Source organism: Hypanus sabinus, chromosome 21 (assembly GCF_030144855.1).
Source record: "Hypanus sabinus isolate sHypSab1 chromosome 21, sHypSab1.hap1, whole genome shotgun sequence".
Lineage (NCBI taxonomy): Eukaryota > Metazoa > Chordata > Chondrichthyes > Myliobatiformes > Dasyatidae > Hypanus > Hypanus sabinus.
In genome coordinates, this window is record NC_082726.1 from 12,801,146 (window position 1) to 12,827,683 (window position 26,538).

A 26,538-nucleotide genomic window follows, 5' to 3' on the forward strand; every position below is an offset into this window, starting at 1 on the left:
GTAAATAACACTTTATTACTGTGCTACACATATTGCACTGAAAAAAATATATATTTAACTAAACAGGATAGATGGTTCACAACACTGTTTGATGAAATGATTTGTTAGAATGATTGCTATGAAGTATAATATAATCCTGCTACAATATCTGCAAGGCACCACATCTGTCAGTGTCACCCTGCTAAGTAGAAGTGTATAAAACGAGTCCTGAAGCAGTGAGGTGATTCTGCACAGTCGAGCTGGGCTGGGCAGCTCTGCCTGACTTCAGCCAACAGTTCATCTTCTCAAATAGGCTCAATGTCAATCATTTTTTTTTGACAAAATCTGACATAATTTCCATGAATTAAATAGAATGACATTTATTTATTGAAATACTGCGCAGAATAGAATTCAACGTCTATTTATTTTATATATATAGATGGGAGAGAGAAAGAGAGAGAGAGAGATCATTCAAAAGTAGGGGCCACCCTTCGGGAACAGTGAGCCAGAGGAAGCAAGAGACTACCATAGGCAGACACCTTCTCCGGCAGCAGCGATTGACAGACTGGAAGATGTCACCGAACACTTGCCTTCCATGCTCACTTCGATGTTTTCGATCTTCCCTGACGCTTTAATTGGTAAGATCAGCAAGGAATGGAGTCAATCATGGGCTCCAAGCTTCTCTGAACCCTCTCGGAGACAGCAAAGTGCCAGATCACTCAGTCATCCCAAAAAACACAATCAAATTGTAGACCACAGGCTCCAACAGTACCAGAACCACATTTTGAAAGAAAAAAAAATGTAAAAGAAGTGAATGAAGCAGTCTTGTGGACCATCTTGAGGATGTCACCTGTGGCAGTGTTGTTCAATGGTAAAGGAGTAAAACCTGCATGTGCTGAAAATCTAACACTGCTGTAACACTCAGCTGGCCAGGCAGCAAGGTAGCCTGAAAGGTTCTTCCTCCACAGCTGCTCCCTGATTTGCTGAGTATTTGCAGCATTTTCTGTGATTATTTCAGATACACACCATGTAGAACTGAGCGCTAGTCTGCTTTGCAGAAGTTCATAGTGCAGGAGGTCTACAAGTACATTGTTCCTATCTTGAATATAATTAGAGGATTTTTTGCTACAAAACCCTGGTGCACATTTGGAACACCATATATGGCTGTGAATACCACCAATAGCCTGTCCAGATCCTACACATAGATGCCACATCAGAAAAGCTCAGCAGCACCACACACAAAATGCTGGTGGAACGCAGCAGGTCAAGCAGCATCTTGGGGAGAAGCACTGTCGACGTTTCGGGCCGAAACTTCGAAACACACACACATATGTATATATAGTGTATATATGTATATACAGTCCTACTCATATATAGAGTGAGAAGGATACAGGGAGAGGGGAATCAAGGTTGGGAAGATGAGAGGGGAGGGAGCGGGAAGCACTAGAAAGACATTCTGTAATGATCAATAAACCAATTGTTTGGAGTCAAATGACCATGCCTGGTGTCTCAGGGCTGGGTGACTGTCTACACTCACGCCACCCCCACCCCAAACTCCTGGCACTCCTCTGCTACCTGTCCCACCCTTTCCCGCCATACTCCACGCTCTCCATTCCCAACTTGCTCTGTTTCCACCAAATTTACAAGCTTGCTCTCTGCATAAATATACTACAGTACTATGCAAAAGTCATTGGTACCCTAGCTATATATACATGCCTAAGACTTTTACAGATATTTTTAATTTATAGCTTGTTTTATGTATACCACTGAACTACAAATTTCATGGCTTGCTGTGTCAGTGATATTAAACATGATTCTGATTACAATATATACCGGTATTCACAGTGCAAATTCAAGTGTACATTGCTTGCAAGGTTTCGTAGTGTGGCTTCCAAGTACTGTTTGTACAACCAGCCAGCATTCAGTGTGTGAGCTTACTGTCGGTTCACAGAGTAGAGTAATTTATTAGCAGGACACACACCACAGTGCCATGTGAATTGTCAGGTGAATCCAAAACCAAGGAGCTGATTATTGCCCTCAGGTGGAGGAAACTGGAGATCCAGGAGCCAGAACCCATCGGGAAATCTAAGGTGGAGAGGGTCAGCAACTTTCAATTCCTTCATGTTATCATTTTAGTGGCTCTGATCTGGGCCCAGAAAGTGAATGCAATTACAAAGAAACCTCCACTTCCTTAGGAGTTGTGAAGATTCAACATGACATCTAATACTTCGACAAACTTCTTATTGGTGGAGACGAGATTGACTGATTTGCATCTCAGTCTGGGATGGAAACAGCAATATGTTTGAATGGAAAAGCCTACAAAAGGTAGTGGATATGGCCCAGTCCATCATGGATAAAGCTCTCTCCTCCGCTGAGCACATCTACGTGAAACACTGTCGCAGGAAAGCAGCATCCATCATCAGAGATCCCCACCACCTAGGACACGCTCTCTTCTCACTGTTGCTATCAGGTAGAAGGTACAGGAGCCTCAGGGCATGCACCATCAGGTTCAGGAGCAGTTATTACCCCTCAACCATCACAGGAGAGGGACAGGAGCCTCAGGTCCCAGACCACCAGGTTCAGGAGCAGCTATTACCCCCCAACCATTAGACTCTTGAACCAGTGGGTTCAACTTCATTCAGCTTCACTTGCCCCATCACTGAAATGTGCCTGCAACCTATGGACTCACTTTCAAAGAATCTTCAATTCATGTTCTCAATATTTATTGCTTATTTATTATTATTTTCTCTTTTGAATTTGCAGAGTTTGTTGTCTTTTGCATGTTAGCTGTTTGTCTGCTCTGTTGGATGTGTTATTTCATTAATTCTGTTATGGTTCTTGCATTTACAGAGTATCAGTCTGGAAGAAGATGAATCTCAGGGTTGTATATGGTGCCATATATGTACCTTGATAATAACTTTACTTTGAACTTTGGCTCTGGAGCATGGATTCACAATACTTTATGCATGATCAAAACTGATTCACACCATCAATTCACTATGGGGGGGGTGAGTTATTTCATTGTAAGGTGTGGGTAATTTACGGGATTCATTGTGGGGTGAGGGTTCTTTCTGGGATTCAGTGTGGGGTGGGGGTTATTTCTGGGATTCAGTGTGAGGTGGGGGTTGTTTCTGGGATTCAGTGTGGGGTGGGGGTTGTTTCTGGGATTCAGTGTGGGGTGAGGGTTCTTTCTGGGATTCAGTGTGAGGTGGGGGTTATTTCTGGGATTTGTGGGGGGTGAGGGTTATTTCTGGGATTCAGTGTGGGGTGGGGGTTATTTCTGGGATTCAGTGTGAGGTGGGGGTTGTTTCTGGGATTCAGTGTGAGGTGGGGGTTATTTCTGGGATTTGTGGGGGGTGAGGGTTATTTCTGGGATTCAGTGTGGGGTGGGGGTTATTTCTGGGATTCACTGTGGGGTGAGGGTTATTTCTGGGATTCAGTGTGAGGTGGGGGTTATCTCTGGGATTCAGTGTGGGGTGAGGGTTGTTTCTGGGATTCAGTGTGGGGTGGGGGTTGTTTCTGGGATTCAGTGTGAGGTGGGGGTTGTTTCTGGGATTCAGTGTGAGGTGGGGGTTATCTCTGGGATTCAGTGAGGGGTGAGGGTTATTTCTGGGATTCAGTGTGGGGTGGGGGTTATTTCTGGGATTCAGTGTGGGGTGGGGGTTATTTCTGGGATTCAGTGTGAGGTGAGGGTTATCTCTGGGATTCAGTGTGAGGTGGGGGTTATTTCTGGGATTCAGTGTGAGGTGGGGGTTATTTCTGGGATTTGTGGGGGGTGAGGGTTATTTCTGGGATTCAGTGTGGGGTGGGGGTTATTTCTGGGATTCAGTGTGGGTGGGGGTTGTTTCTGGGATTCAGTGTGAGGTGGGGGTTATCTCTGGGATTCAGTGTGGGGTGGGGGTTATCTCTGGGATTCAGTGTGGGGTGGGGTTGTTTCTGGGATTCAGTGTGAGGTGGGTTATCTCTGGGATTCAGTGTGGGGTGAGGGTTATTTCTGGGATTCAGTGTGAGGTGGGGGTTATCTCTGGGATTCAGTGTGAGGTGGGGGTTATTTCTGGGATTCAGTGTGGGGTGGGGGTTATTTCTGGGATTCAGTGTGAGGTGGGGTTGTTTCTGGGATTCAGTGTGAGGTGGGTTATCTCTGGGATTCAGTGTGGGGTGAGGGTTATTTCTGGGATTCAGTGTGAGGTGGGGGTTATCTCTGGGATTCAGTGTGAGGTGGGGGTTATTTCTGGGATTCAGTGTGGGTGGGGGTTGTTTCTGGGATTCAGTGTGAGGTGGGGGTTATCTCTGGGATTCAGTGTGGGGTGGGGGTTATCTCTGGGATTCAGTGTGGGGTGGGGTTGTTTCTGGGATTCAGTGTGAGGTGGGTTATCTCTGGGATTCAGTGTGGGGTGAGGGTTATTTCTGGGATTCAGTGTGAGGTGGGGGTTATCTCTGGGATTCAGTGTGAGGTGGGGGTTATTTCTGGGATTCAGTGTGGGGTGGGGGTTATTTCTGGGATTCAGTGTGAGGTGGGGTTGTTTCTGGGATTCAGTGTGAGGTGGGTTATCTCTGGGATTCAGTGTGGGGTGAGGGTTATTTCTGGGATTCAGTGTGAGGTGGGGGTTATCTCTGGGATTCAGTGTGAGGTGGGGGTTATCTCTGGGATTCAGTGAGGGGTGAGGGTTATTTCTGGGATTCAGTGTGGGGTGGGGGTTATTTCTGGGATTCAGTGTGGGGTGGGGGTTATCTCTGGGATTCAGTGTGGGGTGGGGGTTATCTCTGGGATTCAGTGTGGGGTGGGGGTGATCTCTGGGATTCAGTGTGAGGTGGGGGTTATCTCTGGGATTCAGTGTGGGGTGGGGGTTATCTCTGGGATTCAGTCTGAGGTGGGGGTTATTTCTGGGATTCAGTGTGGGGTGAGGGTTATCTCTGGGATTTGTGGGGGTTGAGGGTTATTTCTGGGATTCAGTGTGGGGTGAGGGTTATTTCTGGGATTCAGTGTGGGGTGGGGGTTATCTCTGGGATTCAGTGTGGGGTGGGGGTTATTTCTGGGATTCAGTGTGGGGTGGGGGTTATTTCTGGGATTCAGTGTGAGGTGGGGGTTATCTCTGGGATTTGTGGGGGGTGAGGGTTATTTCTGGGATTCAGTGTGGGGTGAGGGTTATTTCTGGGATTCAGTGTGAGGTGGGGGTTATCTCTGGGATTCAGTGTGAGGTGAGGGTTGTTTCTGGGATTCAGTGTGGGGTGGGGGTTATCTCTGGGATTCAGTGTGGGGTGGGGATTATCTCTGGGATTCAGTGTGAGGTGGGGGTTATCTCTGGGATTCAGTGTGAGGTGGGGGTTATCTCTGGGATTCAGTGTGGGGTGGGGGTTATTTCTGGGATTCAGTGTGGGGTGGGGATTATCTCTGGGATTCAGTGTGAGGTGGGGGTTATCTCTGGGATTCAGTGTGAGGTGGGGGTTATCTCTGGGATTCAGTGTGGGGTGGGGATTATCTCTGGGATTCAGTGTGAGGTGGGGGTTATCTCTGGGATTCAGTGTGAGGTGGGCGTTATCTCTGGGATTCAGTGTGGGGTGGAGTTATTTCTGAGATTCAGTGTGGGGTGAGGGTTATAACCATATAACCATATAACAATCACAGCATGGAAACAGGCCATCTTGGCCCTCCTAGTCCGTGCCGAACCCTTAATCTCACCTAGTCCCACCTACCCGCACTCAGCCCATAACCCTCCACTCCTTTCCTGTCCATATACCTATCCAATTTTACCTTAAATGACACAACTGAACTGGCCTCTACTACTTCTACAGGAAGCTCATTCCACACAGCTATCACTCTTTGAGTAAAGAAATACCCCCTCGTGTTTCCCTTAAACTTCTGCCCCCAACTCTCAAATCATGTCCTCTAGTTTGAATCTACCCTACTCTCAATGGAAACAGCCTGTTCACGTCAACTCTATCTATCCCTCTGAAAATTTTAAATACCTCAATCAAATCCCCCCTCAACCTTCTACGCTCCAATGAATAGAGACCTAACTTGTTCAACCTTTCTCTGTAACTTAATTGCTGAAACCCAGGTAACATCCTAGTAAATCGTCTCTGCACTCTCTCTAATTTATTGATATCTTTCCTATAATTCGGTGACCAGATTATCTCTGGTTATCTCTGGGATTCAGTGTGAGGTGAGGGTTGTTTCTGGGAATCAGTGTGGGGTGAGGGTTCTTTCTGGGATTCAGTGTGAGGTGGGTTATTTCTGGGATTCAGTGTGAGGTGGGGGTTATCTCTGGGATTCACTGTGGGGTGGGGGTTATCTCTGGGATTCAGTGTGAGGTGGGGGTTATCTCTGGGATTCAGTGTGAGGTGAGGGTTATCTTTGGGATTCAGTGTGAGGTGGGGGTTATCTCTGGGATTCAGTGTGAGGTGGGGGTTATCTCTGGGATTCAGTGTGAGGTGGGGGTTGTTTCTGGGATTCAGTGTGGGGTGGGGGTTATCTCTGGGATTCACTGTGGGGTGGGGGTTATTTCTGGGATTCAGTGTGGGGTGGGGGTTATTTCTGGGATTCAGTGTGGGGTGGGGGTTATCTTTGGGATTCAGTGTGGGGTGGGGGTTATTTCTGGGATTCAGTGTGGGGTGGGGGTTATCTCTGGGATTCAGTGTGGGGTGAGGGTTATTTCTGGGATTCAGTGTGAGGTGGGGGTTATCTTTGGGTTTCAGTGTGAGGTGGGGGTTGTTTCTGGGATTCAGTGTGAGGTGGGGGTTATCTCTGGGATTCAGTGTGAGGTGAGGTTGTTTCTGGGATTCAGTGTGAGGTGGGGTTGTTTCTGGGATTCAGTGTGGGGTGGGGGTTATCTCTGGGATTCAGTGTGAGGTGGGGGTTATCTCTGGGATTCAGTGTGAGGTGATGGTTATTTCTGGGATTCAGTGTGAGGTGGGGGTTATCTCTGGGATTCAGTGTGGGGTGAGGGTTATTTCTGGGATTCAGTGTGGGGTGAGGGTTATTTCTGGGATTCAGTGTGGGGTGGGGATTATCTCTGGGATTCAGTGTGAGGTGGGGGTTATCTCTGGGATTCAGTGTGAGGTGAGGGTTGTTTCTGGGATTCAGTGTGGGGTGGGGGTTATCTCTGGGATTCAGTGTGGGGTCGGGGTTGTTTCTGGGATTCAGTGTGAGGTGGGGGTTGTTTCTGGGATTCAGTGTGGGGTGGGGGTTTTTTCTGGGATTCAGTGTGAGGTGGGGTTATTTCTGGGATTCAGTGTGGGGTGAGGGTGATCTCTGGGATTCAGTGTGGGGTGGGGGTTTTTTCTGGGATTCAGTGTGAGGTGGGGTTATCTCTGGGATTCAGTGTGGGGTGGGGGTTGTTTCTGGGATTCAGTGTGGGGTGGGGGTTATTTCTGGGATTCAGTGTGGGGTGGGGATTATCTCTGGTATTCAGTGTGGGGTGGGGGTTATCTCTGGGATTCAGTGTGGGGTGGGGATTATCTCTGGGATTCAGTTTGGGGTGGAGGTTATCTCTGGGATTCAGTGTGGGGTGGGGGTTATCTCTGGGATTCAGTGTGGGGTGGGGATTATCTCTGGTATTCAGTGTGGGGTGGGGATTATCTCTGGGATTCAGTGTGGGGTGGAGGTTATCTCTGGGATTCAGTGTGGGGTGGGGGTTATTTCTGGGATTCAGTGTGGGGTGGGGTTGTTTCTGGGATTCAGTGTGGGGTGAGGGTTGTTTCTGGGATTCAGTGTGAGGTGGGGTTGTTTCTGGGATTCAGTGTGGGGTGGGGGTTGTTTCTGGGATTCAGTGTGGGGTGAGGGTTGTTTCTGGGATTCAGTGAGGGGTGAGGGTTATCTCTGGGATTCAGTGAGGGGTGAGGGTTATTTCTGGGATTCAGTGTGAGGTGAGGGTTATCTCTGGGATTCAGTGTGAGGTGGGGGTTATCTCTGGGATTCAGTGTGAGGTGAGGGTTATTTCTGGGATTCAGTGTGGGGTGAGGGTTATCTCTGGGATTCAGTGTGAGGTGGGGGTTATTTCTGGGATTCAGTGTGGGGTGGGGGTTATCTCTGGGATTCAGTGTGAGGTGGGTTATCTCTGGGATTCAGTGTGAGGTGGGTTATCTCTGGGATTCAGTGTGGGGTGAGGGTTATCTCTGGGATTCAGTGTGGGGTGGGGGTTATTTCTGGGATTCAGTGTGAGGTGGGTTATCTCTGGGATTCAGTGTGGGGTGGGGGTTATCTCTGGGATTCAGTGTGAGGTGGGGGTTATCTCTGGGATTCAGTGTGGGGTGGGGATTATCTCTGGGATTCAGTGTGAGGTGGGGTTGTTTCTGGGATTCAGTGTGAGGTGGGTTATCTCTGGGATTCAGTGTGGGGTGAGGGTTATCTCTGGGATTCAGTGTGTGGTGGGGGTTATTTCTGGGATTCAGTGTGAGGTGGGGGTTATCTCTGGGATTCAGTGTGGGGTGGGGGTTATTTCTGGGATTCAGTGTGGGTTGTGGGTTATTTCTGGGATTCAGTGTGAGGTGGGGGTTATTTCTGAGATTCAGTGTGGGGTGAGGGTTATAACCTTATAACCATATAACAATCAGAGCACGGGAACAGGCCATCTTGGCCCTCCTAGTCCGTGCCGAACCCTTAATCTCACCTAGTCCCACCTACCCGCACTCAGCCCATAACCCTCCACTCCTTTCCTGTCCATATACCTATCCAATTTTACCTTAAATGACACAACTGAACTGGCCTCTACTACTTCTACAGGAAGTTCATTCCACACAGCTATCACTCTTTGAGTAAAGAAATACCCCCTCGTGTTTCCTTTAAACTTCTGCCCCCAACTCTCAAATCATGTCCTCTAGTTTGAATCTACCCTACTCTCAATGGAAACAGCCTGTTCACGTCAACTCTATCTATCCCTCTGAAAATTTTAAATACCTCGATCAAATCCCCCCTCAACCTTCTACGCTCCAATGAATAGAGACCTAACTTGTTCAACCTTTCTCTGTAACTTAATTGCTGAAACCCAGGTAACATCCTAGTAAATCGTCTCTGCACTCTCTCTAATTTATTGATATCTTTCCTATAATTCAGTGACCAGATTATCTCTGGTTATCTCTGGGATTCAGTGTGAGGTGAGGGTTGTTTCTGGGATTCAGTGTGGGGTGGGGGTTCTATCTGGGATTCAGTGTGAGGTGAGGGTTATTTCTGGGATTCAGTGAGGGGTGGGGGTTGTTTCTGGGATTCAGTGTGGGGTGGGGGTTATCTCTGGGATTCAGTGTGAGGTGGGGGTTGTTTCTGGGATTCAGTGTGAGGTGGGGGTTATCTCTGGGATTCAGTGTGAGGTGGGGGTTATCTCTGGGATTCAGTGTGGGGTGAGGGTTATTTCTGGGATTCAGTGTGGGGTGGGGGTTATCTCTGGGATTCAGTGTGAGGTGGGGGTTATCTCTGGGATTCAGTGTGGGGTGGGGGTTATCTCTGGGATTCAGTGTGAGGTGGGGGTTATTTCTGGGATTCAGTGTGAGGTGGGGGTTATCTCTGGGATTCAGTGTGGGGTGGGGGTTATCTCTGGGATTCAGTGTGGGGTGAGGGTTGTTTCTGGGATTCAGTGTGAGGTGGGGGTTATCTCTGGGATTCAGTGTGAGGTGGGGGTTATCTCTGGGATTCAGTGTGGGGTGGGTTATCTCTGGGATTCAGTGTGTGGTGGGGGTTATCTCTGGGATTCAGTGTGGGGTGGGGGTTATCTCTGGGATTCAGCGTGAGGTGGGGGTTGTTTCTGGGATTCAGTGTGAGGTGGGGGTTGTTTCTGGGATTCAGTGTGGGGTGGGGGTTGTTTCTGGGATTCAGTGTGAGGTGGGGGTTATCTCTGGGATTCAGTGTGAGGTGGGGGTTATCTCTGGGATTCAGTATGGGGCGAGGTTTGTTTCTGGGATTCATTGTGGGGTGGGGGTTATTTACAGGATTTGGTTTGGGTTGTGGGTTATTTCTGGGACTTGGTGTATGATGTGCAGTTACAGTGAAGTGTGGATTATTAGCAGAGTTTCACCAGGTCGGTTCTCATTTCATATTTGTTTTAATTCTCCCAATACATTTTGAGAGCATTCAATAATTTTGCTATTTTAGAATGGAACGCAGTTTAAAATAAGGCAGTGATAGATTCAAATTTGCTAATTTTTTCCCAGATTTAAAGTTGACAATGTATTATAATATTCATTTCTTTTCTTGGTGTAAGTGTTTTAGAATTTGATGCCCAAGTAGTACTGTCCAGTTTCAATAGATCAAGTATATTATCAGTTGTTACAGCTACAAGCTGAATGAACAATACCACACCTCCCTGATGGCAGGGGCACGGTGCAATCTGTCCTGCTTCCAGACATCCCGCAGTCTACATACTGCCCTGGGTGTGTAGTCTCCAGGGCCAGGTTACTAACTGATATCCCTCCAGTTCTTAGGAGCTACTCTCCACCAACCCTGTCACAAATAGACAAGATGAATTATCTCACAGTCCTGTTATTATCATTGTCCCGTTTAATACCCATCCAGTACTTTCCACACTAATCAGGAGTAATCTGCAGTGAGTCAGAGTGATGAGAGGAAGTCTCAGTACTGGCCCTAATATCATACCATTGGGAGGATCATAACATGTGTGATAAACTATGTGAGCTTTAATTAACTACCTTAATTTACACATTAGGTGAAATTTCCTAATCTGTTAATTATGTTAAATGTTCATCAATTCTGCACTCAAGTACATATCCCTCCTGCCAATTCTGTAAATTGTGGTGGGTTTGCTTTATTAACCAGTTACCAGGCATTGTACACATATCATTCTCAGCTGCCTGGGAACAGGCATTTCAATCTTGTTTTTTGAGTGGATCCGCTTATCCAGCCCTATCTAAAATGGAATGTGTAAACTTTTTAAATGAAGATTCTTATAGTTATTCCTATATTAAACTGTTACTTTACTCTAACATACTTACAATTTCCTGTTTTTCTTTCATTAATTCACTATTCATTGTGACTAAATTCATTCCATTATCAGCCATTTCTGCTAGATTAATTACTCTTATTATATCATTAAGGAAACTCTCCATCCTCCTGCTTGTGAGCCCGCAGTTATCCCTACACCCACAACGATGAGCAATGGTTACTGGCTTTCCATTTCCTCTCTCTCACTTCCCAAGCCTCAGGGACAAACAAAACAATTGCAGATGCTGAAAGTCTGCATCAAAAACAGAAATCTGGGAACACCCAGCATGTGAGGCAGCCTCTGTGGGGAGAGCGAAAGAGAGAAAGAGAATGTTTCCGGTGGAAGAGTAGTAGGGTACTGTTTGATCTCATGAGTGCTTCAAACATTTGTTTCTATTTTTGACTTTCAAGGTCTTTCAGTCCTGTGAAAATTGTGAATCTTAAACCACATGCTACTGCCTTTCATCTGTAATCCTTCCGGTGCTTTCCACTCGCTCAGTCATTGGACCCTGGTCACATTTAAAACAACTGGAAGGTAGATTAGTTTTTGATGAGGTAATTATTAATTAATCAATTCAGCAAGTAATCAGTTAATTACTGATAGTTTAATGGAGTTATACTGGAGAACTCAGGCTAATCATCCACTTTCTCACTGGAGACCAACTGTGCCTTTGTCCAAGGCTCAGACTCGGGTTTTACCTTCCAGCTTTTCCTTTTTGCCTTTTCTCAGGGTGAGATAATGAATGATTTCCCCTTCAAATTTTAATAATAATAATTTATAGAGCAGTTTTCATAGAGACTTTATAGTGGGGTAAAGACTTATGGTAAAATAAGAGAAACATGAAAATAAAAGATGTTAGTTAAAAGCAAGGTTAAATAAATAGGTTGTGAGCTGGCATTTAAAAGCGTTAGCTCAGTCTGCACCTCTTATAGTTTTAGGGATTGAATTCCACAGTTTAAGAGTATAGTTCAAAAAAGCTGACCTGCCAATTATCTTTTGAAGAAGATTGTTTCAATCTAAGAGACTGGCGGCAGAAGACCTGAGAGCTCGAGCAGGATTATAAAACATAAGTGATTCTGTGATATGTTCCAGCCCCAGACTATTGAGAACTATAAAATTAATTCTAAAAGACACAGGAAGCCAAAACAGAATAGTTAGAATAGATAGGCTCCCTGGTTTTAGTTGTAAGTCTCGCAGTGGTGTTCTGAATGAGATGAAGTTTTTCAATAAATTGACTTGGAAGGCCAGTGAAAAGTGCATTGCAGTCTTTTTGATATTAAGGTGTAAATTAGTTTTTCAGCATCATTAAATGACAGAAATGAATGTACCTGTGCAATATTTCTTAAGTAAAAATGCTGCTCTGGTCACTTACTTTTTGTGGGATTTAAAATGCAATCTGAATCAAGGAAAGGACCCAGGCTTGTTACATCTGATTTTACAAGGGGAGCCAATTTTCCAAGTTTATGTAGGGGCTTTAGTTCAGCTGGTGAGCAACAGTGCCTCTCGTGTCAGTTACTCTAACCACCTAACATCAGTGAGTTTAATACTTATTTATTGATTGATAATCAGTCTGCGTATTTACTGTGGGTAGTCAGAGGGTGACGTTATGGAGTTATCAGCCTTCATCTTACAAATGATGGCAGAGGCTCTCAGGAATTGTATCTCAGCTGTCTCTTAGGAATTGTCTGATATAAGTATCTCAGAGTCATCGAGACATACAGCACAGAGCAGGCCCTTCACCCACCCATATACTCATCCTATTTTATTCCCTCACATTCTCCTCAACATCTTTCTCCCCCTCCCCCCATTCCACACCACGCCTGCAAATTAAGATCAAGTTACAGCAACCAATTAACCTACTGATTACTGATCTACTCAACTTTGTACTGTGGGAGGAAACAGGAGCACCTATGTGGCCATGGGGACTATCTGTTCTGATGGATTGGGTCCAAGCATCTGTTTTGGATATTTTGAGAATTTCATTGTCCTGATTTATGTATTCTCTTTAATGCAAAATTTAGCAGTTTTGTTACAGTTTGATACATCCTCACTTACATTTCTGCTGTCCTAATCTCAAAACACGCAATTATCTGTCTTTACTGTTGCAACTCCAGTCAATCGTGTGCAGTTCCACTCCTTGCCATTCCTCTGAGTCTAGAACTCTTCAGACTGAGCCAACTTCATCTGCTCTCTCTCTGGGTAATTGACATTTCCAGTCAGCTTCAACAATCCCAACCCAATGCCACACTTTTCCAAAAGAAGTACCTAACCCCCTTTACAATTTATCTTGTAAATCGGCCCTGCAATGGCAGTGTTTATATAAACCAGGTTATTTAATTGAGTTGTGTACTTGTGTGTTATTTGACAGGTGTGAGGACATGTCACCTTCATGGGTAAACTGTACTGAGCCAGCTCTTTCTGTGATATTATGAGGTCCCTTACACACCAATCCAAGCACAATTCTTCAACATTCACGAGCTGACTGGGATTGATAAGGGGAACCTTCTGGTTAGTAGTAAGGAGAAAGGATGGATTTAAAGTACATTGTATGAGACAGTTTTCAACTGTTAGAGCCATAGAAAAGTACAGCGGAGAAACACACTGTTCAGCCCATCTAGTCTGTGTTGAACTATTTAAACTTCCTACTCCCATTTGACCTGCACTTCCATACCTCTACCACCCATGTACCTATCCAAACTTCTCTTAAGCGTTGATACTGAGCTCGCATGCATAACTTGCACTGTCCATCAAATCTCCCCTCAATCTTCTATGTTCCAAGGAATGAAGTCCTTACTGATTCAATCTCTCCTTATAATTCAAGTCCTCCAGTCCCAGTAATATCCTTGTAAATTTTCCATGTACTCTTTCAACCTTATTTACAACTTTCCTGTAGGTAGGTGATTAAAACTGCACACAATACTCCAAATTAGGCCTCAGTGATGTCTTGTATAACTTTAACATAACAACCCATCTCCTGCATTCAATACTTTGATTTGTGAAGGTCAATGTGCGAAGAGCTTTCTTTCTGATGCTATCTACCCATGTTGTTACTTTCAATGAATTATGGACCTGTATTTGCAGATCTCATTGTACTACAGTGTTCCTCGGTGCCCTACTGTTCACTGTGTAAGACCTACCCTGGTTGGTTCTACTGAACTGCAACACCTCACACTTGTCTGCATTCAATTCCATGTGCCATTTTCAGTCCATTTTTCCAGCTGGTCCAGATTCCTCTCCAGATTCAAATCAAAAACAAAAGACATGTTTTTAAAAATTAGTTGATTACAGACTTTCAGAGGACTTTTAACCGCATAAATCTATAAGACATAAGAGCAGAATTAAGCCATTCAGCCCATCGAGTCTGCTCCGCCATTCCATTATGGCTGATTTATTTTTCCTCTCAAACCTGTTCTCCTATCCTCTCCCTATAACCTTTGATTCCCTGACTAATCAAGAACCTATCAATCTCTGCTTTAACTATGTCCAATGACTTGGCCTCCACAGCCATCTTTGACATTGAATTCCACAATTTCACTACCCTCTGGCTAAATAAATTCCTCATCCTTGTTCGAAATGGATGTCCCTCTATTCTGAGGCTGTGCTCTCCAGTCTTAGACTCCCACATTATAGGAAACATTTTCTCCACATCCACTCTATCTAGGCTTTTCAATGAGAACCCCCACTTCTTTGAAACTCCATCAAGCATCGGCCCAGAGCCATCAAACACTGCTCGTGCCCTTTCATCTCTGGAACCTCCCTTTTGTTCCCTTTCATTCTCATGAACCTCCTCTAGACCCTCTCCAATGCCAGCACATCTTTTCTTAGATAAGTGGCCTAAAACTGTGCACAGTACTCCACGTGCGGCCTGGCAAATGCCTCATAAAGCCTCAGCATTACATCCTTGCTTTCATATTCTAATCCTCTTGAAATTAGTGCTAACATTGCATTTGCCTTTCTTAGTAAGTTATAAATTAACCTTTAGGGAACGCTGCATGAAATTCCTTATAATTATAACCATTAACTCTTCACTTGGTCATACAATGTCTTTCTTTTCAAGTGTAATAGATATTTCCCAGCACAGGAGGAACACAAGATATCAAAGCAGGATAGACCATTCAGGCCCCACAGTCGCTCTGTCACTCAATAAGATCATGGCTGAACATCTTCCCCAGGTTTTAGCATTAACCCTGTAATTCTAATTTCCTTTAAATCTAAAGTTTTCTCTGAACGATTCAGTGATTGATCCTCCACAACTTTCTGGTTTAGAGAGTTCCAAAGATTCATCACCTTTTGGAAAAAGTTCTTATCTCAGAACTGAACAGCCAACAATTTACTGTAAAATCGTGACCTCTGTTTCCAGACACACACTCCCCATTCAAACATCGGCTCTGCATCTACCCCATCTGAATTTTCTGTAATTTATTCATTTATTGAGATACAGCACGGTTTAGGCCCCTCTGGCTATTTGAGCTATGCCATCCAGCAACCCCAGATTTAATCCTAACCTAATTATGGGACAATTTACAATGATCAATTAACCTACCAATCACTGCATCTTTGGACTGTAGGAGAAAACTGGAGCACCCAGAGGAAACCCAGACAAACTCCTTACAGGGAGCAGTGGGAATTTGACATCACCCCTTATTTTGTTAAGCTGGAGAGAGACAGAGTACAGTATATCCTTCCTTGGGTAAGGAAACCACAGCAGCATAGCGATGTTATTATAGCTTGGGGTATTCCAGAATTTGGAGTTCAATTCCACTGTCATTCTGTAAGGAGTCTCTGTACATCCTCCCTGTGGAATGCGTGGGTTTTTTCTGAGTGGTTTCCTCCCACAGCTCAAAGGCATAGCGGATAGGTTAATTGAACATTTTAAATTTTCCTATGACTAGGCTGGGGTTAATTGGGTTTGGCATGGGTTGCTGTGGTGGTGTGGCTTGAAAGGCCAGGTGGGCCTGCTCTGCACTGTATCACCAAATACACAAAACATCTGCATCGTCAGCATTGTTCCACAATGGATGGATGGCATTGTTAGCAAAGATTCACTTGGAGGATTGGCAGGGCAGTGTGCTTTTTAATCATGAATTCATCATATGGCATCATGGAGGATTAACAGAGATTCACAGTGTGTATTCACTTAGCAATGTGCATACTTGGCAGAGGTTCAGTGTGCAGTGGATCCACGGCACAGTGAGGATTACTTACAGAGATTCATAGTGGGGTTTTACAGTGAATTCTTAATACAGTATACATTACAATGATTATACCGGGATTCATACAGCACTTACAGTGTGGTACAGATTACAGAATCAGGTTTATTATCACTGACATACTGGATTTTGTGAAATTTGTTGTTTTGTAGCAGCAGTACAGTGCAAGACAAAAATACTCAGTTACAATATTTTATTTTTTATTGTAAGAGAGGAATAGTCAGGTAGTTTATCAGCAGAAACTCAGTGCTATTCCATTCCCAACAAGGTTGAAGGAGTGAATTTGCTGTGTTTTACAGCATACTCCTAAGTTACAGAGGGGTTGTGTTCTAGAAACCGTTCAAATCCAGATTTTCCATAATGTGAAAACTTGACAAAAATTGACAAAATGAGTTTCACATTTTGTATTGAGTTATATTTTCCCACATAAATTATGCAAGAATTATTTTTTTGTTCCATATCTTAATGTTTTTGTTAGTGATTTGTGAATTTCATAAGGACAAACTTCACTTACCTGAATTGGTGCACCTGTAGGGTGCTCTGACTTTGCAAGCACTTGCACTGCTGTACTTGCTTTCCACCCATGACTGAGTGGCTAAACACAGCTCCAACACCATTTTCAAGTTTGCTGATGGCACCACTGTTGTGGGCTGTAATGAAGGTGGTGATGAATCAGCATACAGGGGGAGATTGAAAATTTGGCTAAATGAACAACCTCTCACCCAGTGTCAGTACGACCAAGGAATTGATTGTAGACTTCAGGAGAGTGAAAGCAGAGGTTCATGAGACAGTCCTCATCAGAGGATCAGAGGTGGACAGGGTCAGTAACTTTAAATTCCTGGGTGTCACTATCTCAAGACCTGTCCTGGACCCATCATATAAATGTAATTGCAAAGAAAGCACAACAGCGCCTCTAATTCCTCAGAAGTTTGTGGAGATTCGGCATGTCATCAAAAACCTTGACTAACTTCTATAGATTTGTGGAGTGTATTGACTGCATCATGGCCCAGTATGGGAATACCAATGCCTTTGAGTGGAAAATCCTACAAAAGGTAATGGATTCAGCCCAGTACATCACAGGTAAAGCCTTCCCAACCATTGAGCACATCTACATGAAATGCTTTCACAGAAATGCAGCACCCATGATCAGAGATTCCCACCGCCCAGGCCATACTCTTTTCTCACTGCTACCATTAGGTAGAAGGTACGAGTGCCTCAGCACTTGCACCACCAGATTCAAGAATGGTTACTACTCCTCAATCATCAGGCTCTTGAACAAAAAAGGATAACTATACTCATCTATTGAGATGTTCCCACAACCAACAATCTCACTTTAAGGACTCTTTATTTTGTTATTTTATGTTCTTGTTATTTATTTCTATTTATTTATATTTGCATTTGCACAGTTTGTTGTCTACTTGATCTTTCATTGATCCTGTTATAGTTACTCTTTTATAGATTTGCTGAGTATTCCCATGAGAAAAAGAATTTCAGGGTTATATGTGGTGACATAGGTACTCTTATAATAGAATTTATTTTGAACACTGTAGTTCCCAGTGTACACTATTATTAAGGATTCAGAATACATTTCCACATTGCTGCTGTAATAATTGCACAGATTCACTTTAAGGATCAGCAATGCTATGTGCACTTGAAGCCAGGATTCAATGTGCGGACTCGCCATGAATTTGAATTTCAGTATGTGATATTTTAAAAATTTGCTGTGTGAATTGGTAGAGGAATCCACGGTGCACTCTGCATCATCAGCAAGTATTCAACCTGTGGATATTCTGCAGATTTACCTACACCAGCAGGGAGCCACAGTGTTGACTCATTGTGCGAATTACTAACAAGTATTCATAGTTTGGATGTAATGGAGAGTGCATTATTTGCATGTATAGTGAGAACTTAAGGTGGATTTACAGTGCATTCTGTTTTCTGGGACTTACATTGTGGATTGGCAGTGAACTCACAGTGCTTTAGGGATGGCTGGAAATTAAACTGTGTTCACAGTGCAATGTGTAACTGTTTTTAAATCTACATTTAACGGATGCGTTCTTTACATTGTCATTACTAGTTCCCTTGAGAAGGTGATAGTGAGCTGCCTTTTTGAAACGCTGCAGTGCTTTGGGTGTTGCTACACCCATAATGCTGTTAAGGAGAGAGTGGATTTACAATGCTGTGTATAGTATTGACGACTGTTTACATTGTGGATACACATTGAAAAGGGAGTGCAATGTGCATTGTTGGCAGAGTTTCACATTGTAGGTGAGAGCAAAGTGTAGTTTATTCAGGGGTATCCTTGTGTAGAATGCAAGGAGGAATGAGTCACTGTTGAGGCTGTAAGATTTTGAAAGGAATTGGTTGGGGAGATGCAGGGAAGGTACTTCCTTAAAGTTCAAAGTACACTTATCAAATTATGTATACCATATATAATCTTGAGTTTCAATGTCTTGCAGGCAGCCACAAAACAAAGAAACAATAGAACCCATTTAAGACAAACCCACACAATATAGACCATCAAACACCCAGTGTGCAGGAAAAAATGAATAAGTGGTGTGAACAAAAAAAGTAAACAAATAACACAGTACATGAAACGCAGCGTTCCCGAAAGTGAGTTCACAGCCACGCAGCCAGTTCAGCACTGCAGGTCATAACCGCATATCCAGCTTCAGTGCTGCCTGAGTCAATGAGCCTCAGGCATTGGCTAAACATCGGTTCGTTTTTCGCTGTCGGGCCCAGACCCCACCACTTCCATATGGCTTGGAATTTCAATCCAGCCCCAAGTCTATTCCAGCAATGGTTGCTGCAGCCATACCTATATTCTCAAGAGTCCATTTCGCCAAAACTTTCAGAATACTGCAAAAACTCCAGGTCATACAGACAGTTCAAAAACACAACTTCCCAAAGGGAAATTACAGTGATCGTTGTGCAACAAAAGTATAATTCATAAAATTGTTAGTAGTTTTGTTGCTGCTCACAAAATGTCAACATGTCTCGCCAGTGCCATCCTGGAGGAGTATGCAGTAAACTAGAAGAAGGAGGCAGATTGAGAATGGAACACTCTTAACAACTCTCCCTTAACCACAAGAGCAGAGCGAATGCTCTTGTGTTTGGAGACATTTTTTTGGAAATCTCCCTTCAGGAGTGCCTGTCTGTAGGCCTGGAAAGTCGCTGTGCTGCCCCCGAACAAGAAAGTTCTTCACCAGCCTCTCTGAGTCTCTTACCCACTGGGATCTACCCATGCAGTGCCAGACACTGCCGTAGAAGAGTGCCACTTGCATTGCGTTTAGTCCTCAGAGGAGCTGGTTGTACAGATCATAGTCGTTGTGCTGTCGTCAGAATCAGGTTTATTATCACTGACTTGTGTCATGAATTTGTTACCTTGTGACAACAGTATAGTGCAATGCATAAAATACTACAATAAGAAATATATATAAAGTACAAACAGTGCTAAAAGAGCAAAATTGTTCATTGAGTGTGCATCCTCAGGTTCCAGCGCCTCCCCCCCCCCCCCCAAAGTGAAGGGAAGAGGGCATGTTCAGGATGGCAAGGGCCCTTAATGATGGAATTCAGTTTCTTGGGGCGCCGTCTTCTGAAGATGTCCTCAGTGGTGGGGAGATTAGTATCCATGAAGGAGCCTCTGAGTTCACAATTCTCTGCAGTTTTTTTCAATCCAGTGCATTGGAGGCTTTAGACCAGGCAGTGATGCAACCAGTCAGAATGTTCTCCACGGTACATCTGTAGAAATTTGCCAGAATCATATCAAAACTCTTTAAACTCCTAATAAAATGCAGCCACTGGTGTGCCCTCTTCATGATTGCATCGGTACGTTGGACCCAGGATAGATCCTCTGACCCGACGATGCTGAGGAACTTGAAGAGGCTCATCCTTTCCACTCCGAAGAATTGCAGGAATTAACATTGCTCCGAGTGAATGTTGTGGTTGGGCAGACAATGACCACCCCAGCATATGAAAACTTAACATCTCGTTTCATAAACTCCACAGCTAAGGTGCACACTCTCAATGGAACTCCACAAGCCACATTGGGGTGATCAGTAATGTTCAAAGCCAAGATATTATGGGGCAATTCTGGAGATTTATTTTTGCTACCATCAGCACAAAGGCATAGACTGTTTTGTTTATTAATTGATTTGGTTTATTATTACTTTTACATGTACTGAGATAGAGTGACAAACCTGTATACAAATCAATTCATTACAACAGTGCATTGAGGAGGTACAAGGTAAAAGAGTAACAGAGTGCAGAATAAAGTGTTACAGAGAAAATGCAGTCCAGGCAGACACAAGGTACACGGCCATAACAAGGTAAACTGGAATCAAGAGTCCATCTTATCATTTTAGGGGACCATTAAATAGTTTTAATCAACAGGAAGATAGATGTTGTCTGTGAACCTGGTGCTACGTGCTTTCAGGCTTTTGTATCTTCTGGCCAATGGTATTTGTTTATTATTGTTACATGTACCAAGATACAGTGAAAAAAAGTCTTACATACTGTTCATACTATTCTTGCATATAGTCCCTGCAATTCCCAGGAATGGAAAGGATCATACAGATCAAATAATTACACAGTACAGTGAGATTGGAAAAGGTGAAAGTTAACAATACAAAATAAAGTGTAACAGAAAAATGCAGTGCAGGTAAAGAGTAGCATAATGAGGTAGATTGTGAGGTCAAGAATCCATCTTATCGTGCAGAAGATCCATTAGGATAGAAAATGTTCTTGAGTCTGGTGTTCCAATCGAATGTGGAGGGAGGGGAGAAGAGACAATAAGGTGCAAGGTTATAACGAGGGAGTGAGAAACAAGGTGGCAAGGCCATAATGAGAAATTCCTGTCAAGGTAGCAGGTAAAAGCGAGTCTGCCTCTGAAGTCTGGGTGTGAGGAGAACTCACTGCTGGAAGCTCTCTGAAGGTGAGCTTTTGTTTTATTTGTGATGAGACGGCGACAGAGTTTATGAAATGTACACAGCTGAATATAAATAAGCAACTTTAATTGCAGTTTATTGTGCTCATCTCTTCCTCAAGAACAGCTGCCCTGCCATGATTACAGGTCGTACAAACGGTGAAGAACTATAACCGTTTTATTGATTCATAAAAAGCAACTGTTATTCGACCACCACCATATAAAATAACAAAATATTAGAACAGTGACAGGTTTAACCATTACTCTGTCCATTGACTGGGCAGGCGGACAGTAGCAGCAAAATATCTGAATGGGTTTCGTCAAAGTTCAATTTTAATTTCGCAATTAAAATTCATTTCTTTACAGGCAGTGAACCTCAAGAATGCATTTGTGCTCCGGTCAAGATTTGACATTTACTTGTATTGGACTAGTGGATCTAAATGTGTTTACTCCAAACCTCTTGAAATCAATGTGTTAAGTATGAATTGTCATCTTGCAGTGTCATGTGATGTCTGCAGGTAGAGTCACAAATCTTCCAAGCTAGATTGTCAGCTCTGTCTCATGGAGTTCCAAAACATCAATACCATCTAGGTACTTAAAACATGGTGACGACGGTGGTGTACGTGCTTGCCTTCATGGGTCGCAGAGTCACAGCGCTGAGCGCAGGAGTTGGGACATTTTTCAGCTGTGCAGGCCCCCATTGCAACCTCACATAGAAAATAGGTGCAGGAGTAGGCCATTCGGCCCTTCGAGCCTGCGCCGCCATTCAGTATGATCATGGCTGATCATCCAACTCAGAACCCTGTACTTGCTTTCTCTCCATACCCCCTGATCCCTTTAGCCACAAGGGCCATATCTAACTTCCTCTTAAATATAGACAATGAACCGGCCTCAACTGTCTCCTGTGGCAGAGAATTCCACAGATTCACCACTCTCTGTGTGAATAAGTTTTTCCTCATCTCGGTCCTAAAAGGCTTCCCCTTTATCCTTAAACTGCGACCCCTCGTTCTGGACTTCCCCAACATCGGAAACAACAACTCACCTGCAATACTGTGCAGTTCTGCTTGCCATACTACAGGAAGGATGTGATTAGGCTAGTGGAAGTACAGAAAAGATTCACAAATATGTTTCTAGAACTGGAGTTCTCAAGTTATAAGCAAAGACTGGACAGGCTGGGACTGTTTCCCCTCGAGCAAAGCAGGCTGAGGGCTGACACTATGGAGATTTATAAAATCACGAGGGGCACAGTTAAGATGGTTGACCACATCTTTTCTTCAAATACGGATGCCTAAAACTAGAGGGCATAGGTTCAACGTGAGAGAGGGAAGATTTAAAGGAGTTCTGAGAACAATTATTTCACTCACAAAGCAGTGGGGATATGGAACTGGATATTTGCCCAGCTCCATGGATAACAAAGTTTTAGAGGGATATAGGTCAGATGCAGGTAAATGGACTAGCTCATTGATGCACCATCAATAACTGAGACGTGAGGTGAGATACCGGCTTTTATTGACTGGAAGAAGGAACAAGCAGTGAGTGACCACCATGCTACATCCTGGAGACTGAGGGCTGGGCTCAGGCCCCAATCGCCTTTATACCGGGGTCAGTGGGAGGGGCCACAGGAGCAGTCAGCAGGGGGCGTGTCCAGACAGGAATATGTAGTTCACCACACTCACAAAGACACTGTGCTTGGCATAGATGGCGTGCTTGACAATTCATACTTAAGACATTGATTTCAAGAGGTTTGGAGTAAACACATTTAGATCCACTAGTCCAATACAAGTAAATGTCAAATCTTGACCGGAGCACAAGTGCATTCTTGAGGTTCACTGCCTGTAAAGAAATGAGATGGTCAGAGTTTTTTTATCATGTTGTATAACTCCTTGGCTTGGATTTGGAACCTTGGTGATTCATTTTTAATTTAAAGAAGATATATATTCCTTGCAATTTCCAAACTCTTGCTTTATCAGAAATGAGACCAAACCACAAAATCACCTGAAATCCGATTTGAGTGTTCAGCACCGTCTACTAGCCTCTCGCTCAGTGCTGCCAGAGAAGGTGTTTGCATGTGGCAGTTTCTCACTCCCTCTCGCTCGCTGCTCCCAAGGGAAGGTCCTTGCATCCGATGCCGTCGGAGGATGTTGCCGCAGCAAGGTTTAATGGATGCAGATTGTAGATTTGGACTCTGATTCTGTTTTATGATGTGTTCTAGTTCTGGTCGTTCTTTATTGTTACTACTTTTGGGTGAATGTTGAATCATGGGGGTCTGCAGATAATGAACACTGAGCTGAACCGTGGTGAAATAAACCTTTTGATTTTGTGTTTTATATTCTGTGTTTTAGTTTTTTTTTGTTGCTATTTGCATTTTTTTTTGCATGCTTGGGGGGAGGAAGGGGTTTGATGTTTTTTGATTGGGTTGGTTCCATGGTTCTTCTTTGTTTCATGACTGTAGGGAAGAAGAATTTCAGGGTTGTATAGTGCATACATATTTTGATAATAAATGTACTTTGATTTTGAAATGTTAATTCAACTAATTCAAGAACTAGAAGTTTTTAATATGTGGGAATCTCATATCTAGTAGCAGAGTTTCTGAAATAACCTGTGACATTACTCAGAATTTAATCTCAACCTAGTTGAAATCAATAGCAGATAAAACACGACAAGAAGGAGAACAAAGTTAGCGACCAAAGAGGAGGGAATAGAAGGTTGTAAACAATCAGCAGGTACTTTTAGATGTTCTTGTTTGTTGTCTCAGGAAGAAGCTGAACAAAATGAGAGATAATTAATTAACACTCATTTATCTCAGCTTAAACTGTGTGAAACAACTTAACTTCTATTGTAATCCAATCATTTTAAAACGACTTTAATGTAAAATTCTAGTCTACCAGGCCATACCTTACATCTAAAAACTATTAATTCTTCAAAGGTATCAAGGGGTTGCTTGTTAAAATAAAATACATTGATGTCTACAATTAAATCTTTAATATGCAAAATATCACTTGAGTGGTCATGCAAACTTTAAAAATTATCAAGTTAAAAAAGACCATGGTCTTTTCTAATACAAAAACAGAAAATGAGGGAAATACTTAGCAGGTCAGACAGCATATAGGGAAGAGAAACAGGTCAAAGACACGTCATCTGAACTGGGGAGGACAAAAAAAGAAACTTTTTACACTACCGTGCAGATGACGTGGGGTGAAGATGTTCCTGATGGTAAAATTGGGGTGACTACGAGGATAAGTTGCAAACAAGGTTTGTGGTCAATGAGTAAGTGGAGCCATTAGAGAAGGCCAAAGAATGAGGGAGCTGTGAAACGCAAGAGAAGAGATGCACTTCATCAAGGTCAGTGGAAATGTGATCTACTTCCTTTAAGATAAATAGAAGAGAAAAAAGGGAGGGGGGACATGTCAACAAACAAGCAGAGCTGGTATCACTGAGGGACGACTGAAACAAACAGAAATCAACTTGCCTGAAGTTGTAGATTTCAAGTCCAGAAGGCTACAACATGCCCAGAGGGATGATGTGGTGTTGTTGCTCGAACTTGAGTTGGGCTCAATGTAGGAGGCCACAGATCTATAGGTCAGAGTGGGAATGGGTGGGAGGAATTAAAGTTACAGAGAATGGGAGGCTCAGGATAGCCCAGGTGGGTTGAACATTTGGTGGGGTAGAAAGTAAGGACCAGAGAAACAACATACTTGCTCTGAAGGAATGAGAGCAGGGGCACAGGAAATGGATGAGATGTGGTCAAGGATTTTGTTATCAATAATGGAGGGAAAGGCATAATTTGAGAAGAAGAAAGATTTTTCAGAGGCACATATGTGCAAAGTCTCATCATTGAAGCAAATTTGATGGGACAGGGAGAATGGCATAGAGTTCTTACAGGACACAGGGTGAAACAGAGTAGTTGAAATAACTGTGGAGTCAGTAGGCTTGCAATGGATGTCACCAGCCAGCTCATCACGTAAGACAGAGAACAAGAAATCCAGAAAAGGATGGAAAGAGGCGAGGACAGGAGGAAAACTGGCCGCAAAACCAATGAAATTGTTGGGTTTTGCATGAGTGCAGGAGGCAGCAACATTGATGCACTGGGAAAAGAGTTCAGGGAGTGGTACTGGCTGGGACAGAAAATAAGACCATTCCACATGTCCTACAAAGGACAGGCATGGCTTGGAGCAATGCAAGTACACAAAACTGCATGTCTGACCTGGAGAAGGTGAGTGGAGTTGAAGAGGTTGTTCAGTGTGAGCAGAGGTTTATCCAGGCAAATCTGTGTTGGTGAATGGAATTGGTTGGGCCTCTGCTATAGGAAGAAGCAGAGGACCCTTAGAACATTCAGATAGACAGACAGAACAGTATAGCACAGTACAGTCCCTTCAACCCACGATGTTGTGCCAACCTTTTAACCTACTCCAAGATCAACCTAAGTCTTCCATAGCCCTGCAATTTTCTTTCATCCATGTGCCTATCCAAAAGTCTTTTATATTCTAATATATATTACCACTTACCACTCTCTGTTTAAAAAAAAACACTACCTCTGATATACCCCTATAATTTCCTCCAGAAGTTATGCCCTCTTGTGTTAGCCATTTCCACCCAAGGAGAAAGGTGGAGACTAGCCACTCTATCTTTGCCTTTTATCATCTTGTATGCCTCTATCAAGTCACCTTTCATTCACCTTTGCTTCAAGGAGAAAAGCCCTAACTCATTCAACCTTTCCTCATAAGATATGCTTTCTAATCCAGGCAGCATCCTGGTGAATCTCCTCTGCACCCTCTCTAATCCAGGCAGCGTCCTGGTGAATCTCCCCTGCACCCTCTCTAATCCAGGCAGCATCCTGGTGAATCTCCTCTGCACCCTCTCTAATCCAGGCAGCATCCTGGTGAATCTCCTCTACACCCTCTCTAATCCAGGCAGCATCCTGGTAAATCTCCTCTACACCCTCTCTAATCCAGGCAGCATCCTGGTGAATCTCCTCTGCACTCTCTCTAATCCAGGCAGCATCCTGGTAAATCTCCTCTGTACCCTCTCTAATCCAGGCAGCATCCTGGTGAATCTCCTCTGCACCCTCTCTAATCCAGGCAGCATCCTGGTGAATCTCCTCTGCACCCTCTCTAATCCAGGCAGCATCCTGGTGAATCTCCTCTGCACCCTCTCTAATCCAGGCAGCATCCTGGTAAATCTCCTCTGCACCTTCTCTCAAACTTCCATAACCTTCCTAAGATGAGGCAACTAGAACAGAAAACAATATTCTTAAAAGTGTGGTCTAACCAGGGTTTTATAGAGCTGCAACATTATATCATGGCTCTTGAATTCAGTCCTCTGACAAATGAAGGCTAACACACCATACTCAACCACCCTATCAATTTGGAAAACATATTTGAGGGTTCTACAATCAAATTAATGAACCCTAATCACTTCTGCTTGCACATGATCCATATCCTGTCATTCTCTGCACATTTATAAGCCTTAGAATGTTCCTTCTCATCTGAAATATCTG